The following is a 19,548-nucleotide window of genomic DNA, read 5'->3' as shown; positions in this document are numbered from 1 at the left end:
GCTGATCTCATTTCGGCCTCAACTCCAATTTCCCGCCCTCTCCCCATAACCTTTCAACCCATTACTAATTAAAAATCTGTCCATCTCCTCCTTAAATTTATTCAGCGTCCCGGCATCCATTGCACTCTGAGGTAGTGAATTCCACAGATTCACGACCCTTTGAAAAAAGTAATTCCTCCTCATCTCTGATTTAAATCTACCACCCCTTAGCCTAAAACTATGGCCTCTCGTTCTAGAATGCTCCACAAGGCGAAACATCCGCTCCACGTCTACTTTGTCTATCCCCTTTAGCGCCTTTATATACCTCAATTAGATCTCCTCTCATCCTTGTAAACTCAAGCGAGTATAGGCCTAAACTGCTCAATCTCCCCTCATAAGACGAGCCCCGCATCTTTGGAATCAATCTAGTGAACCTCCTCTGAACTGCCTCCAATGCAACAACATCCTTCCTCAAGTAAGGGGACCAAAACTGTGCACAGTACTCCAGGTGCGGTCTCACCAATACCTTGTACAGTTGCAACAACACTTCCCTATTTTTATACTCTCTTCCTTTAGCAATAAATGCCAAAATTTCATTTGCCTTCCTTATTACTTGCTGTACCTGCACACTAGCTTTCAGCGATTCATGCACGAGGATACCCAGATCCCTCTGCACTGAAGCATTCTGAAGTTTCTCTCCATTTAAATAATAAGTTGCCTTTTTACTCTTCCAACCAAAATGGATAACCTCACACTCATCCACGTTAATCTCCATCTGCCAAATTTTGGCCCGTTCACTTAACCTGTCCATATCCATTTGTAAATTTCTTATTTCTTAATTGCTACTTACTTTCCCACCTATTTTGGTGTCATCTGCAAATTTAGCCATAGTACCTTCTATCCCTGAACCCAAGTCATTAATATAGATTGTAAATAGTTGGGGCCCAAGGACCGAACCCTGTGACACCCCACTAGTTACAGCTTGCCATCCAGAAAAAGATCCATTTATCCCGACTCTCTGCTTTCTGTTGGTTAGCCAATCCTCTACCCAAGCTAATATATTACCCCTAACTCTGTGTGATCTTATCTTGTTCATTAGTCTTTTGTGTGGCACCTTATCAAAGGCCTTCTGGAAGTCCAGATATACTACATCTACAGGATCCCCATTATCCACTTTGCTTGTCACATCTTCAAAGAACTCTAGCAAATTAGTCAAACATGATTTACTCTTCATAAAACCATGCTGACTGATGGATTGCATTTTGACTTTCCAAATGCCCCATTACTACTTCCTTAATAATGGATTCCAACAATTTTCCAACAATAGACATTAAACTAACTGGCCTATAGTTTTCTACTTTCTGCCTCCTCCCCCCCCCCGTCCCCCCCTCCCCCGTCCCCTTTTTAAATAAGGGCGTTATATTAGCATTTTTCCAATCCACTGGAACCTTTCCAGAATCCAGGGAATTTTGGAATATTATAGCCGATGCATCCACTATCTCCGCTGCCACTTCCTTTAAGACCCTGGGTAGGCCATCAGGTCCTGGGGACTTGTCACCCTTTAATCCCAATAGTTTGCTCAGTACTTTTTCTCTAGTGATGGTGATTGTCCTAAGTTCCTCCTTCTCTATACTCTCTGCTCTACCTGTTACTATTGGGATGGTACTAGTGTCCTCCACCATGAAAACTGAGGCAAAATATTGATTAAGCGTCTCTGCCATTTCTGTGTTCCCCACTATTAACTCCCCAGTCTCATCATCCAATGGACCAACATTCACTTTAGCTACTCTCTTTCCTTTTATATACTTGTAGAAGCTTTTGCTATCAGTTTTTACATTTTGCGCTAGTTTTCTTTCATCATTTACCTTTGCTCCTTTTATTATTTTTTCAGTAACCCTTTGTTGATCTTTAAAAGTTTCCCAGTCTTCCAGCCTGCCACTGACCTTTGCAATTTGGTATGCCTTAGTTTTTGCCTTTGTTATATTTAACTTCCTTGCTTAGCCATGGATGCTTTTTCCCCCTCTCACCATCTTTCTTCCTCTTTGGAATATATTTTACTTGGGAGGAATGGACTATCTCCTTAAATATCTGCCACTGTTCATCAACTGTCCTACCTCGTAGTCTTCCTGCCCAGTCCACTAGGCCAAATCTGCCCTCATGCCTTTGTAGTTACCTTTGTTTAACTCCAGAACACTAGTGTGAGATTCAAGTTTCTCGCTCTCAAACTGAACTTGAAATTCTAGCATGCTATGATCACTCTTTCCGAGAGGGTCCTTTACTTTGAGATCATTAATTAATCCCATCTCATTACACACAACCAAATCCAGAATAGCCTGCTCCCTGGTTGGTTCCACAACATATTGCTCCAAGAAACAATCTCTAATACACTCTATGAACTCTTCCCTCGAGGTCACCCTTGCCAATTTGATTAGTCCAGTCTATATGCATATTAAAGTCACCCATGATTATTGCTGTGCCTTTCTTACATGCTCCCAGTATTTCCTGGTTTATACTGTGCCCTACTGCTGAACTACAATTTGGGGACCTATAGATTACTCCCACCAGGGACTCCTTTCCCTTGCTATTTCTTATTTCTACCCAAACTGACTCTATGTCTTGCTCTCCACTGCCTATATCATTCCTCACTATAGCACTGATCTCTTCCTTTACTAACAAAGCTACACCCCTTCTTTTCCTTCCTGCCTATCCTTCCGAAACAGAGTACCCTTGGATATTCAACTCCCAATCCTGTTCCCCCTGTAACCATGTCTCAGTAATTGCCAACAAATCATACCTATTTGTCTCTATTTGCGCTGTTAACTCATTAGTTTTATTCTGAATGCTACGCGCATTCAGATACAAAGCCTTTAGGTTTGCCCTATTGTCAATTTTCCCTACTCTTATATGATTCTTTGCAATATGGCGTTCACACGCACTGTCCCTTCCTTTCACTTTTTGGTAACAATCAGCCTTGTCACTAACCTGCACTCTTACCCTCTCCTTAAACTTTGATTTTTAATATTTCCATGCAACTGAACCCTCCCCTCCCACTATTTAGTTTAAAGCCCTATCTACAACCCTAGATATGTGATTTGCCAGGACACTGGTCCCAGCCTGATTCAAGTAGAGCCCATCCAAACGGAATAGCTCCATCTTTCCCCAGTACTGGTGCCAATGCCCCATGAATTCAAACCCATTTCTCCTACACCAATCTTTGAGCCACACATTTACCTCTTTAATCTTATTGACCCTGTGCCAATTAGCTCGTGGCTCAGGTAGTAATCTGGAGATTATTACCTTTTTGGTTCTGCTTTTTAATTTAGCCCCTAGCTGCTCATATTCCCTCAGCAGAACCTCTTTCCTCGTTCTACCTATATCATTGGTACCTAAGTTGACCACGACAACTGGATCTTTCCCCTCCCACTCCAAGTCCTTCTGCAGCCCAGATGAGATCTCCTTAACCCTGGCACCAGGTAGGCAACACAGCCTTCGGGACTCTCAATCCTGGCTACAGAGAACAGTATCTATTCCCCTAACTATACTATCCCCGATTACAACTACATTTTTCTTTTCTCCCCCCCACTTGAATGGCTCCCTGTACCATGGTGCTATGGTCAGTTTGCTCATCCTCCCTACAGTCCCCACTCTCGCCCACATAGGGAGCAAGAATCTCAAACCTGTTGGGTAAGGGCAAGGGCTGAGGCCCATGCAGTGCTACTTCCTGGATCCCTCTACCTGCCTCACTCATAGTCACACCAGTTATACCTCCAGTTATGGAGGCATATGGGATATTTTCCTTTATTGGCCGAGGTATAGAATATAAGAACAGGGGAGGTTATGCAAGAATTATATAAAACACCACTAGTTGGGCCATAGCTAGAATACTACATACAATTCTGGTGACTGCATTACAGGAGGGGTATGATCACACTGAGGAGAATACAGAAGAGATTTTTAAAAATTTATACATAGGATGTGGGCTTTGCTGGCTAGTCCAGCATTTATTGCCCAATCCTAGTTGCCCTTGAGAAGGTGGTGGTGAACTGTCGTCTTGGACTGCTGTAGTCCATGTGGTATAGGTGCACCCACAGTGCTGTTAGGAAGGAAGTTCCAGGATTTTGACCCAGTTACAGTGAAGGAACGGTGATATATTTCCAAGTAGGGATGGTGAGTGCCCTGGAGGGGAACTTCCAGGTGATGGTGTCCCCATCCAACTGCTGCCCTTGTCTTGCTAGATGATAGTGTTTGTGGATTTGGAAGGTGTTGTCTAAGGAGCCTTGATGAATTCCTGCATTGCATCTTGTAGGTGGTACGCATTGCTGCTACTGTGCGTCGGTGGTGGAGGGAGCGAATGTTTGTGGATGTGGCGCCAATCAAGCAGGCTGCTTTGTCCTGGACAGTGTGAAGCTTCTTGAGTGTTGTGGGAGCTGCACTCATCCAGGCAAGTGGGGAGCATCCCATCACACTCCTGTCTTGTGCCTTGTAGATAGTGGACAGGCTTTGGGGAGTCAGGAGGTGAGTTACTCGTCACAAGATTCCTAGCCTCTGACCTGCTCTTTACAGAGATTTACGAGGACGTTGCCAGGAATGGAGAATTTTAGCTATGAGGAAAGATTGAATAGGGTTGTTTTCTTTTGAACAGAAGACTGAAGTGGGGTTAATTACTTTCAATAAACTTGAGGGCACTTCATAGAGTGGATGGGATGGACCTGTTTCCCTTCACAGTGGGGTCAATAATGAGAGCAAAGATTTAAATTAATTGGCAGAAAGATTAGAGGGAAATTGAGGAGAAACGTTTTCACCCAGGGGTTGTGGGGCTCTGGAATGCTCTGCCTGAAAGGATGGTAGAGGCAGAAACCTTATTCACATTAAAAAAAAACACTAGCATATGCACTTGAGGTCCTGTAACCTACAGGGCTAGGGACCGTGACCATGGGATTAAGCCGGCTCGGTCTTTTTTTGGCTGGTGGAGAAAAGATGGGCCAAATGACCCCTCTTTGCCATAAATTTTCTTTGTTTTTATGGGCAGAATTTTTCCGTCAGCGAGAAGGGGGCGGGGCCCGTTCGCCGACGAGTAAAATGACGCGGGTGACATCGGGCGGAACCCCCGACGTCATCCCGCCCCCATTTAAATTTTCAGGAAGGCGGGGGCGCAGCAAAATCAGCTGCGGGCCCGCCAACCTGTCAATGGCCAATTGAGGCCATTGACAGGATCATTTATACAATTGAAGGACCTACCCGTCCAACCTTAAGGTTGGCGGGCAGGCCAGGAGCCCCGGCGGCGAATAGATAAAACATGAAACCTCATCCACTGGTGGGATGAGGTTTCATGCAGGGTTTCAAAAATTTCAATGAAGTTATTAGTTAAATTATGAACATGTCCCATCTCATGTGACATTGTCACATGAGGGGGACATGTTAGGGATTTTTTTTTTCTATTTTTAATATTTTTCAACGTGGAAGCAATCTCCCTGAGGCAGCACTTAGCCTCAGGGAGATGTGCGCTCTTTCATGCGCATGTGTGAAAGAGCGCACTCTCACCTTTGGGGAGTCGTCCCCCAGTTCCCCCGCCCCCCCGCCTGCACAGGAAGCACATAGCGCTTCCCGCCGGACGTCATGCTGGGCTGGCCTTAATTGGCCTGCCCACGTAAAATGGTGGCGGGGCCCGCTTCTCCAGCGGGGATCATCTCCCCGCCCACTGGAGGTTGGGTCAGGCCCGCTCGCCCGGCAGGCAGAAAATTCTGACCTATGTTTCTAACTTGCATTTATGTAGTGCCTTTAATGCAGCAAAATGTCCCAAGCTGTCAAATGAGTAATATCGATCACAGCATTTAGCTTTGTCAAAGTAGGTTTTTTAAGGAGCATCTTAAAGGAGGAGAGCGATGAGACGTTGTTGAGGGAAAAAATTTTGGAGCTTGGGGCCAAGGTATTTGAAAGCATGGCTGCCATTTGTGGAGCAAACTGGAGGGGCACAGGCATCTCGAAGGCTCCTCGGGCTGGAGAAGATATTTATTATGAGTTCAATTGTTGTATTCGCTCAAATCTAAGGAAAGCCTACACCATAATGAGTACAGTGTAGACACAGCAAGTATCTAACAAATATCTATCTTAGTTATGAAAGCTCCTATCATCTAAACAATAACAGCGTTTTGGTGAGAGAGTTCCAGATTTCTATGACCTTTTTTGTGAGAAAGTACTTCCTAATTTTTCTCCTGAATAGTTTAGCTCTAATTTTGATTTTGCTCCCCTCTTCACAATTCACCCACCAGAGGAAATAGATTTTCCATCTCTGCCCTTTCAAATCTGTTTAATATTTAAACACACCTATTGTTGAGCCAAATTTATGTATGTGTCTTCACTTAACCCTTTAAACTCTGGCATAATTCTGTTGAATTAGCGCTTCACTCCTCCAAGGAAAGTGTATCCTTCCTGCAATGTCTCCAAAGAGATTTAACCAAGGCTCTGTACAATCAGCATAACTCTCTCCCCCTTGAATTCCAGTCCTCTTGAAATAAAGGTCATAATGTCAGCTTTTTTTGAGTACTTATTCGTTCATGGGGTGTGGGCATCACTGGCAAGGCCTATGTTTATTACCCTTGAAGGTGGTGGTGAGCTGTCACCTTGAACTGCTGCAGGCTATCTGGCGTAGATAAATACGCCCACAGGAAGTTCAGGAGGAAGCTCTAGCCCAGTGACTGTGAAGGAATGGCTATCTAGTTCCAAGTCAGGATGGTGTGTGGCTTAGCGGGGAGCTTGCAAGCGGTGGAGTTCCCGTGCACCTGCTGCCCTTGTCCTTCTAGGCGGTAGAGACGGCAAAATTAACATCACCTCCAATGTGCCAGCTCAGCCTTCGCTGACTGAGGACAAGAGTATTAGAGGACGAGAATTTCAAACCTGCGACTAAGATCGTAGTTTACTGAGCAGCACTATGCTTGGAGACTTGGGCAACCTGCAGCAGGCACCTCAAAGCACTGGGAAGTACCACCAGCAGTGCTTTCAAAGTCCTCCAAATCTACTGGCAAGAAAGGTAGCCCAACAGCAATACCCTCTTCCATGCTAACATGCCCTGCATCAAGGTGCTAATCACTCAAAACAAGCATCGCTGGGCAAGACGAGCATCGCTGGGCAAGACATGTTATTCGAATGCCTGACACCACATTCCAAAAACAACTACTTGGAACTCTGTTGTGGCAAGAGACACCCAGGAGGACAGCGGAAATGCTTTAGGAATGTCCTCAAAGTACCCCTGAAGAGGTCAAACATTCCCACTAATCCATGGGAGTCCTTGGCTAGTGACCGCCCAAAATGGAAAAGGTTCATTTGAGATCACACATAGGTGAAGTCGAAGTCTGAGGGAGCGCACAAACCTCCCAACAACTTATCTACCCAGTCCTATAAGAACCACCTGCTGCATTTGACAGTGTCTGTAGATCACACGTTGGACTTATTAGACATCTCTGAGCGCATTAACCCAGAGTGAAAGCAAGTCCTCCTTGATCCCAAGGAACTGCCTAGAAGAAGTAGGTAGAGGTCAGGAGTTTGGAAAGTGCTGTTGAAGGAGCCTTGGGGATTGCAACAATGCTTCTTGTAAGTGGTACACACTGATATCAGTAATGGAAGGAGTGAATGTTTAAGGTGGTGGATGAGTTGCTGATCAAGTGAGCTGCTGTGTCTTGGATGGTAATGAGTTTTTTGAATATTGTTGGAGCTGCACTCATCCAGACAAGTGGAGAGTATTTGTTCACACTCCTGACTTATGTCTTGTAAATGCTTTTGAAAGGCCTTTGGGAGTCAGGAGGTGAGTTATTGCTGCAGAGCTCCTAGCCTCTGTCCGGCTCTTGTAGCCACAGTATTTAAACTTTTGGCCCAGTTCAGTTTCTGGTCAGTGGTGAGATTTCAGCTCATGTCCCATGTGCATTTGTCCAGACCGCTTACTGGTTTTTAAAGATTTGTCAACTTGCCAAATCTCTCTGCTCTTGGAGTAGGGTACATAAGATCAGAGAGTTAAATGTGTAGATCGAAGATTAGTGTTTGAGAGTTGAATTTTGATTCCTGGGGCATTGGCACCAGTACTGGGGGAATTGGGAGCTGTACAGTTGGGATGGTCTTCATTTGGACAGTGTTCTGACGAGTCGTGTAAAGAGGGCTTTAAACTAAATCTTGGCAGTGAAGGAATTTTAAAATTAAGTTTGGGTGAGGGGACTAAGTGTAAAAGTTCCAAGTTTGCTGATGACACGAAACTTGGTGGGAATTTGAGTGGTGAGGAGGATAAAGCGACTTCAAGGAGATTTAGCCTAGGCAAGGGGCAAGAACATGGCAGATGGAATATAATGTGGAAAACTGAAGTTATCTATTTTGGTAGTAAAAACAGAAATGCAGAGTATTTCTTAAATGGGGAGAAATTGGGAAGTGTTAATGCCCAAAGGGACCTGGGTGTCCTTGTTCATAGGTCACTGAAAGCTAACATGTAGGTGCAGCAAGCAATTAGGGAGACAAATGATTTGTTAGCCATTTATTGCAAGAGGATTTGAGTACAGGGGCAAGAAAGTCTTACAGTTGTATTGAGCCTTGAGAATTATGTGCAGTTTTGGTCTCCTTACCTAAAGGAAGATTGTAGAAGCCATAGAGGAAGTGCAACGAAGGTTCACCAGACTGATTCCTAGGATGGCAGGATTGTCTCATTAGGAGATTAGGCCTGTATTCTCCAGAGCTTAGAGGAATAAGAGGCGATCTCATTGAAGCATGCAAAATTCTTACAGGGTTTGACAGGGTGGATGCAGGAAGGATATTTCCTCTGGCTGGAGGGTATAGAACCAGGAACACAGTCTTGGAATAAGGAATAGGCCATTTAGGACTGAGGTGAAGAGGAATTTCTTCAGTCAGAGAATGGGTCAATCTTGGGAATTCTCTACCCCAGAGGACTGTGGAGGCTCAGTCATTGAGTACATTTATTCAGAGATCAACAGATCAGATATTAAAGATATCAAGGGACATGGAGATAGTGTGGGAAAATGACATTGAGGTAGAAGATCAGCCATGATCTAGTTGAACTCCTGCTGCTATTTCCTTTGTTCTACAGTTCCTAGTTTTTCAACATTTAAAAAAACACTGGAATTTGTCTTTCTTGGTTCCAAAGTGTATGACCTCAAACTTTCCCAAACCGAACTCCATCTACTGTAGATTTTCCTGTTCAGTTCACCTGTGTCCTTCCCACCTTCACGCTGTCATCTGCACTGCTTACTGTCCTTCGAACTTAGTGTGATCTGTGTGTACATTCTTGGATATACAGTGCGATTCTTTCTCTCTCTATCCAAGTCATTAAAGGTGAGAAGACCAGCAACACACGCCCATTCTCTCCTACACCTCAAACAATTACCAACCTACGTGAAAAGATTGCCTCCAATTCCACATGGGCTCATTTTTGCTAGCCTCAACAAATGCCTTCTATAGGTCCATACAGAGAGCATCCATTGAATACTCCCTGATCTACCTGATTAGTGACCTCCTCAAAAAAAAATCCAGCTGGGCTCTCATGACTTACCTCATCAAAACTATGATTAGTCCCTCTATCCCTAATGGCAGATTTTAGTAACTGCTCAACTGATAATAATAGGGGGTATTTCGCAGCAGAAAATCAAGCTATAGAAATAGATTGTGTGTAACAGCAGAAAGTACAGGAAATTAGGAAGTGCCTGGAGCAGGACTTCTGCTGGCTTACAAAATGCAGAAGTTCAGATTGCAAGCTGGTTGTATTCTGAGTCATTTGAGTGGCTACCCGATAGAGGGGCTTGAACTCCTGACATTTTACTTCATTTGGTCTTGTGAAAACCCTAAAACCACAGAGATGAAAGTTCTTGGATGTGAGATTTTGGTGTGCATATATCAAGGAAGCTTTGTTCACAGCTGTAATTTGTAAACCTGGGGGACCAACCTAAGATAGAAGGAGGAAATGTGTCATTCCTGTGTTTGATTAAAGTCCCAATAATTTTAACAATGTTTTAAGTGGTTACATGGTAGAAGCCATTGAATAAATCTTAAGTATGCTGTAACCTAGTTAACAAAAAAAAGACCCATATGTGAAATGATATGTAATTCGACTTTCAAAACTGCCAAATATGGAAAGATAATTTACCTCTCCACAGATGTTTGATCTGGGTGATTTTGGTGCTTTCTGTTCTGATGCCAGATGTGTGTGCCTGTATCTTAGTATAATTGGGAGGGAAACAAATGAGTACTGCTTGATGAGGACTAATCAATCACTGGATATAAATGGTATTCCACAGTGCCGCTTCCTTTGTTTGTCATAAATCCCAGGCTTTAGAAAAAGCCATTTATCTCATTGAGTGTCACCCCTCTTGTGCAATTAAAAATCTCGATGCAAGAGTCTACAATGTGTTTGCTTCTATGACTATATCTCCTTGGATTAAGATATTTCTGACATTTGTTATCAATTTATTCAAATTTAATTCTAAATCACTAAACTAATGATTGTAAATTTCAAATGGGTTCCTAACTTAGTGAAAGTTTAGCCCACAGGATAGGAAGGCATGGAATTTGGTAATATTCTGAGCTGCATTGAAAATTAGCTGGAGCAGAGTAAGCAAAGGACATTTGTGAATGGAGCTTTGCCAATAGGGCAAGAAGTCACTACTGAGTGTCACAAGGATGATAATGGTACAGCGGTTTGGCAGTGGTAATGTTGTTGAAGGGGAGGTGGCTAGACACTTTTTGTACCTAAGTGCCAGGTCATTGCCTGGCACTTGGGTACAAATATCACTTGCCTCTTACCAGCCCAAGCCTGAATGTCATTCAGGTCCTGCTGCATACAGGTACCTGAGGTGATCCAAATGGTACTGAAGATCCCCACTTCTGACCTTACGATGGAAGGGAGGCCATTGATGAATATCAAGGTGGGGGTGACTAGACGTTTTTGGAAATGGAAATTGTTGAAGTAGCTGAACACGGTTGGGCCTAGGAAAGTGCCCTGAGGTACTTCAACAATGTCCTGGGACTAAGATGATTGGCCTCCAACAACTAAATCTATCTTCCTTTTCGAGGCAGTTTCTTCGAGCAGTGTGTTCTGGAGCAGGTTATATTAGACTTGGTATTGTGTAATGTGACAGGATTAATTAATGACCTCAGGGTAAAGGCACCCCTAGGTAACAGCAACCACAATATGATTGGATTTTACATCCAGTTTGAAAGGGAGAAGCGTGGGTCTAAGACTAGTATTTTAAAATTAAAAAGGGGCAACGATGTGGGCATGAAAGTTGAGCTAGCTGAAGTGAACTGAAGTGCTAGGGGATAGATCAATTGTGAAGCAGTGGCAAACACTTAAAAGAATATTTCAGAATACTCAAGCATATGCCTACTGTAAAGAAAAATTCTGAAGGTTAACTAAATCATCTGTGGTTGACTAAAGAAGTTAGGGAAAGCATCAAACTTGAGGAAAAGCATATAACTGCGTAAAGATGAGTGGCAATTCAGATGATTGGTTAGAATATAGGGAACGGCAGCGAATGACTGAGGTTTATCAGGAGAAAGAAGTTAGAGCATGAGAGGAAGCTAGGTAGAAATGTAAAAACGGATAGCAAGAGTTTCTACAGGTATTTAAACAGGAAAAGAGTACGTAAAGTAAGTGTTGGCCCTCTAGAGAGTGAGAATGGGGAGTTCATAATAGCTAATAAGGAAATGGCGGATGAAATAAACAAATATTTTGCTTCTGTCTTCATGATAGAGGATCCAAAAATCATTCCAGTAATAGCTGTAAGTTGGGAGGTGGAGGGGAGAGAGGAACTTGGTGAAATTGCAGTCACTAGGGAAACAGTACTGAGCAAACTGATGGAGCTGTATGCTGACAGGTCTCCAGGTCGAGATGGATTTCAGGGTCTTAAAGGAGATGGCTAATGAAGTAGTAGATGCGTTGGTGTTAATTTTCCAAAATTCCCTAGATTCTGGAAAGGTTCCGTCAGACTGCAAAGTAGCAAATATAACCCCTCTATTCAAGATGAGAGGGAGGCAGCAAGCAGGAAACTATAGACCAATTAGCTTGATGTCTGTTGTGGGGAGGTGTTAAGAGTCAATCATTAAAGGGGTTATAGCTGGGCGCTTAAAAAAACTCAAGGCAATCAGGAAGAGTCAGCATGGTTTTATGAAAGGGAAATCATGCTTAACCAATTTATTGGAGTTCTTTGAAGGAGTAACATGTGCTGTGGATAAAGGGGAGCCTGTAGACATACTGTACTTGGATTTCCAGAAAGCATTTGATAAGGTGCCACATCAAAGGTTATTGTGGAAAATAAAAGCTCATGGTGTAGGGGGTAACATATTAGTATGGATAGAATATTGGCTAGCTGCAGAAAACAGAGTATGCATAAATGGGTCTTTGTCTGATTGGCAGGATGTGACTTGTTGGGTCCTGCAGGGGCCTGTGCTGGTGCCTCAACTTATTACAATTTACATCAATGACTTAGATGAGGGGAGCGAAGGCATGATAGCTAAATTTGCAAATGACACAAAGATAGGTAGAAAAGTATGTTGTGAAGAAGACATAAGGAGTTTGCAGATGGACATTGATAGATTAGGTGAGTGGGCAAAAATCTGCCAGATGAAGTATAATATGGGAAAAGGTGAAGCTAGTTACTGTGACAAGAAGAATAAAAAAGCAGAATATTACTTCACTAATGTCCTTAAGGGAAGGAAATCTGCTGTCCTTGCCTGGTCTGGCCTACATGTGACACCAGATCCACAGCAATGTGATTGACTCTTAAATGCCCCTGAACAAGGGCAATTAGGGATGGTCAATAAATGCTGACCTAGCCAGTGACTCCCACATCCCATGAACGAATAAAAAAAAACTTAAATGGAGAATGACTGCAGAATTCTGAGGTGCAGAGGGATCTAGGTGTTCTCGTGCATGAGTCACAAAAGATTATTATGCAGGTACAGCAAGTAGTTAAGGCTAATGGAGTGCTACCCTTTACGAGAGGAAATTAACACAAAACTAAGGATTTTATGCTATGGTTATACAGGGCATTGGTGATACCGCATCTCTCATACTGCGTGCAGTTTTGGTCGCCTTATTTAAGGAAGGATGTAAATGCGTTGGAGGCAGTTCAGAGGAGGTTTACTAGATTGATACCTGGAATGAGCGGGTTGTCTTATGAAAATAAGTTGGACAGACTGGGCTTGTTTCCACCAGAGTTTAGAAGAGTGAGGGGTGATTTGATTGAAGTATACAAGATCCTGAATGGTGTTAACAAGCTGGACATGGAAAGAATCTTCCCTCTTGTGGGTGAGTCCAGAGTTAGAGGGTACTGTTTTAAAATTAGGTTTCACCCTTTTAGGACAGAGATGAGGAGAAATTTTTTCTGAGGGCTGTGTGACTTTGGAGCTCTCTGACTCAGAAGGTGGTGGAAGTGGGATCACTGAATATTTTTAAGACAGAGATTCTTTTTAGGCAAGGGAATCAAAAGTTATTGGGGGTAGATGGCAATGTGGAACTCAGCATAAACGGATCAGCCATGATCTTACTGAATAGCAGAGCAGGCTTGAGGGACTGAATAGCCTACTTCTCCTATTTCATATGTTCATATGTGCTAGGTATGGCTCTAACCACTGGGGAGAATTTCTCCGTGCTTCATATTGACATCAGTTTGTTAGGGCTCCGTGTTACTGCATTCGGTCAAATGCTGTCTTGATGTCAAGAGCAGTCATTCTCGCCTCACATTTGGAATGCCGCTCTTTTGTTCATGTTTAGACCCAGGTTGTAAAGAGGTCTGGAGCAGAGTGGCCCTGATTGAGCCCAAACTAATTGGTGAGCAGGTTATTGCTAAGTACTGCTTGATAGCACTATCAACAACACCTTCCATCACTTTGCTGATGATTGGCAGTATATTAATGCTGTGGTAAATAGCCAATTGACAATCTACTTCAGTTTACTCTACTAAATCAGTAGTTTTATAGTGTTGGCTTCAATTGACATACTGGAATCTGCACAATCTTCTTCAATATCTGGCTGCTTGTTAGACCATAAGACATAGGAGCAGAAATTAGGCCATTCGGCCCATCGAGTCTGCTCCGCCATTCAATCATGGCTGATAAGTTTCTCAACCCCATTCTCCCGCCTTCTCCCCGTAACCTTTGATCCCCTTGCCAATCAAGAACCTATCTATCTCGGTCTTAAATACACTCAATGACCTGGCCTCCACAGCCTTCTGTGGCAATGAATTCCATAGATTCACCACTCTCTGGCTAAAGAAGTTTCTCCTCATCTCTGTTCTAAAAGGTCTTCCCTTTACTCTGAGGCTGTGCCCTCGGGTCCTAGTCTCTCCTACTAATGGAAACATCTTCCCCACGTCCACTCTATCCAGGAGTTCAGTTGTTTAGTTCAGTTTTACTGGAAGGAGTCTAAGTATACTGAATTTATATCAACAGCGATGCCTGAAACACTAATTCATTGCTGTTACTATTTTTGCCTGATTCATTTGAGCCTACAAATCTTTAACCAAACATTTAAGATGAAGCTTAATTGTTTTGAATCTTACTTCAACAACAACTATTTTTATATTAATAGAACACCCTTTAATGTAATAAAAACATCACTAGGTGCTTCACAGTAGTATTTTTAAACAAAATGGACATGGAGCCACATAAGGCACTTTTAGAGCACACGGCCAGAAGTTTGCTCAAATAGATTTTAATGAGCCTCTTAAAGGAGGAGAAGCAGCTAGAGAGGCAGAGGTTTAGACCACAAGACATAGGAGCAGAAGCTATTCGGCCCATCAAGTCTGTTCTGCCATTCAATGAGATCATGGCTGATCTGATAATACTCAACTCCATTTTCCTGCCTTTTCCCCAAAGCCCTTGATTCCCATATTGATTAAAATCTGTCTATCTCAGCCTTGAATATACTTAAAGGCCCAGCCTCTACAGCCCTCTGTGGTAAAGAATTTCACAGATTCATCACCCTCTGAGGGAAGAAATTCCTCCTCATCTCTGTCTTAAACGGCTGACCCCTTACTCGGAGATTATGCCCTCTGGTCCGAGACTCCCCCACAAGGAAAAACAACCTCTTAGCATCTACCCTGTCAAGCTCCCTAAGAATCTTTTATGTTTCGATAAGGTCACCTCTCATTCTTCTAAACTCCATTGAGTACAGACCCAATCTACTCAACCTCTCCTCATAAGAAAATCCCTTCATACCCGGAATCAACCTAGTGAACCTTCTCTGGCCTGCCTCCAATGCCAGTATAGCATTCCTTAGATAAGGGGACCAAAACTGTTCACAGTATTCTAGGTGTGGTCAAACTAGTGCCAGTTTTAGCAAGACTTCCCTATTTTTGTACTCCATTCCCTTTGAAAGAAAGGCCAATATTCCATTTGCCTTACTTATTACCTGTTGAACTTGCATGCTAGCTTCTTGTGATTCATGCATGAGGACACCAAAATCCCTCTGTGCTGCAGCTTTCTGCAGTCTTTAATAATATTCAGCTCTTCTAATCTTTATTCTTGGCTGAATGCCAAGCTGGTGGCTCAGGGGCAAGCTGAGAGTCCATGACTAGAGGCAAGTCAGGCAGCATCTTTGGAGAGAGAAACAGCTAATATTTCAGATCTGTGAGCTTTCATCAAAACTGATCTGATAAAAAGGACACTGATCTGAAACGTTCTCTCTCTCTCGTACACTCTCTCTTTCCTCTCCCCCCCCACACACACACACACACACAGGTGCTGCCTGACCTGTGTATTTCCAGCATTTTCTATCTGAATTTCAGATTTCCAGCATCCGCAGTAATTTGCTTTTGTATGAGGGAGGAGCCCTGAACATCGACTCTGGACCCCATGAAGTCTCATGACATCAGATCAAACATGGGAAAGGATACCATTGTTTTATCTCCACCTTTTTAGCCTATTTTGATCCCTTCCCTGCACCCCACCCCCACTAGGGCTATCTGTCACTTGCTCGTCCTGCTTTCTACCCTTAGTGTCACCATTAGCACATTCCTTAACTAATATCACCACTGTCAACACCCCTTTGTCCTTTTGTCTATGACATCTTTGGCAATCTCTTCTTTGCCTCCAGCTATCACTGCCCCTCTCAGACCTGCTGAGCTTTTCCAGCTATTTTTGTTTTTGTCTGGGAAAGGATACCTCCTGCTGGTTACCACATACTGCCCTCCCTCAGCTGAATCAGTACTCCAGGTTGACTACCACTTGGGAGAAGCGCTGAGGGTGGCAAGGGCTCTGAAAGTATTCTGGGTGAGGGACATCAGTGCCTGCCCCTAACAGTGGTTCTGTAGCACCAATACTGACCAAGCCCTAAGGGGCATACCTGCCAGGTTTTACCAGAGGCAGGTGTTGAGAACACCAAGAAGAAGAAACCTCGTTCTCACTAATCTACCTGTTGCAGATGCACCTGTCCGTGACAGTATGAATAGGACTTACCACCGCACAGCCCTTGTGGAGGGAAAATTCCTCCATCATGCAGTGTGGCAGTACCACCATGCTAAATGGGATAGATTCAGAACAGATCTAGCAGCTCAAAACTGGGCCTTACCTGGTCTGGCCTACATGTGACTCCTGACCCACAGCAATGTAGTTGATTCTTAAACGCCCTCTGAAATGGCCTAGCAAACCACTCAGTTGTATCAAACTGCTACAAAGTCTCAAAAAAGCAATGAAACCAGACGGACCACCCGGTATTGACCTAGGCACCAGAAACGATAAAGGCAAGCTCACCTCTGTTGACCCTTCAAAGCCCTCCTTACTAATACCTGAGGGCTAGTGGCAAAATTGGGAGAGCTGATTCATGGACTAGTCAAGCAACAGCCTGACATAGTCACCCTCACGCAATCATATCTTACAGCTAATGTCCCAGATACCACGATCACTATCCCTGGGTATGCCCTGTCCCACCGGCAAGACAGACCTAGCAGAGGTGGCGGCACAGTGGTATACAGTTGGGAGGGAGTTGCACTGGGAGCCCTCAACATTGACTCCGGATCCCATGAAGTCTCATGGCATGAGATCAAACATGGGCAAGGAAATCAACTGCTAATTACCACGTACCGTCCTCTCTCAGCTGATGAATCAGTGCTCTTCCATGTTGAACACCACTTGGAGGAAGCACTGAGGGTGGCAAGAATGCAGAATGTACTCTGGGTGGGGGAACCCGAATGTCCACCACCAAGAGTGGTTCAGTAACACCACCACTGACCGAGCTGGCCGAGTTCTAAAGGACATGGCTGCCAGACTAGGTCTGCAGCAAGTGGTGAGGGAACCAAGAAGAGGGAAAAACATTCTTGACCTCATCCTCACCAACCTGCCTGCCGCAGATGCATCTGTCTATGACAGTATCAGCAGGAGTGACCACTGCACAGACGTTGTGGAGACGAAGTTCCACCTTCACATTGAAGATACCCTTCATCGTGTTGTATGGCGCTACTACCGTGTTAAATGGGATCGATTTCAAACAGATCTAGCAAATCAAGACTGGGCATTCTTGAGGCAGACTGGGCCATTAGCAGCAGCAGAATTATACTCGAACACAATCTGTAACCTCATGCCCGGCATATCTCCTACTCTACCATTACCATCAAGCCAGGGGATCAACCTTGGTTCGATGAAGAGTGCAGGAGGGCAAGCCAGGAGCAGCATCAGGCATACCTAAAAATGAGGTGTCAACCTGATGACGCTATAAAACAGGACAACTTGACAAATGACATAAGCAGCAAGTGACAGACAGAGCTAAGCAATCCCACAACCAACGGATCAGATCTGCAGTCCTGCCATATCTAGTCATTAATGGTGGTGGAGAATTAAGCAACTCACTGGAGGAGGCGGCTCCACAAATATCCCCATCCTCAATGATGGGGGAGGGTAGGAATCCAGAGCTTCTGGCACAAGCAGCTGAAGGCACAGCCATCAGTGATGGAACAATTGAACCGAGGGTGTTTAAGGGGCATTTGATGAGTGCAGATATATTTGGAGGGTTATAGGACTGAAGATAATTAGAGATAGGCAAGGATGAGGCCATGGAGGGATTTAAACACAAGGATGAGAATTTTAAAATTGAGATGTTGCTTTCCGGGAGCCAATGTAGGTCAGTGAGCATGGGTGATGTGTGAACGGGGTTTGGTGTGAGTAAGGACACAGGCAGCAGAGTTTTGGGTGACTGAGTTTTTATGGAGGGTAGAATGTGGGAGACCAGTCAGGAGTGCATTGGAGTGGTTAAGTCGAGAGGTAATAAAGGCATGAATGAGAGTTTCTGCAGCATATGAGCTGAGATGGGCGAAAAGTCAAACAATGTTACAGAGTAGAAATTGGTGGCCTTGGTGTTGGGTATGGATATGTAACTGGAAGATCATCTCTGGGTCTGTTAAGACACCAAGGCTATGACGGTCTAGTTTATCCTCATACAGTTTCCAGGTAGAGGAATGCATGTGTAGCTATGGAAGAGTTTGGAGCACACACTGAAAACAGTAGCTTCAGTCTTCCCAATATTTAATTGGAGGAAATTTCCATTCATCCAGTACTGGATGTTGGTTAAGCAGCCTGATAATTTAACAACAGTTGAGGAGGCGGTGGTGAGGTAGAGCTGGGTGTCGCAACTGTAAATGGGAAAACTAATGCTGTGCTTTTAGGTGATGTCGCCGAGGGGCAGCATGTATGAGAAATAGGAGGGGCCAAGGATGGATCCTTGGTGGACATTAGAGAGAACCCCCAGGAGCAGAAAGGAAAGCCATTGCAAGTGATTCTTTGACTGCGATTAGATAGTTATGAATGGAGCCAGGTGAGAGCAGTCCTACCCAGCTGGACGACAGTGGAGAGGCTTTGGAGGAGAATGGAGTGGGCCAACCCTGTCAAAGGCTGCAGATTGGTCAAGAAGGACAAGGGCAGAAATTTTACCTTTGTTGCAGTCTCACAGGATGTCGTTTGTGATTTTGGCAAGAGCAGTTTCGGCACTGTGATGGGCAGAAAGCTGACTGGAGGAATTCAAACATGGAGTTCTGGGAAAAAAGAGAATGGATTTGGGAGGTGACAACATGTTCAAGGGACTTCGGAGAGGAAAGGGAGGTAGGAGATGGGATGGTAATTTGCAAGGATAGTGGGGTCAAGGGCCAAATATCCAAAAAATGCACATTTATTGAAGGTGAAGAAAGTTCTGGAAAAAATGTGCACTGTATTGTAGCAATTTCATATCAAAAAGTTAGTGAGTGCTACAAATGTAATTTAGGATATGCAATTATCATTTCAAATTATGCCAATAAGCTTTTTATGTTGAAACCAACACCCACAACCTAGTGGAATGAATTCTGTGGAATGACTCGCTCCTGCTGTACACTATTTGGGAGTCACTTTGAACTGAACATGTTGTTAAAAAGTAATTAGTTGTCTCACTTTGGCCTTTTTAAGATAATGGTGCGGTGTGTGGTTCTACAGTGACGACAACTAGTTCAATTCCCTCCCAACTACAACATTTTCAATTGTTACTGCGTTGCTGTGGGCAGATGCCGACTGCAGGTGTTATCACCTGGGATAGTCTGTAGCTGGCTCAGGATGGCATCGGAC

The 19,548-nt window shown here is 44.0% G+C and overlaps 1 protein-coding gene across 4 annotated transcripts in view; it reads left to right on the top strand.

Moving 5' to 3' along the window:
- Positions 1-19,548, top strand: part of rev3l (REV3 like, DNA directed polymerase zeta catalytic subunit) — a 221,119-nt gene that overhangs the window by 72,932 nt on the left and 128,639 nt on the right. The gene's annotated exons all lie outside the window — the stretch shown is intronic.

This window comes from Cetorhinus maximus, chromosome 5 (assembly GCF_964194155.1).
Source record: "Cetorhinus maximus chromosome 5, sCetMax3.hap1.1, whole genome shotgun sequence".
Taxonomy (NCBI): Eukaryota; Metazoa; Chordata; class Chondrichthyes; order Lamniformes; family Cetorhinidae; genus Cetorhinus; species Cetorhinus maximus.
Note: the sequence above shows the minus strand (reverse complement) of the source record. Positions and strands in the feature narration are given on the sequence as shown.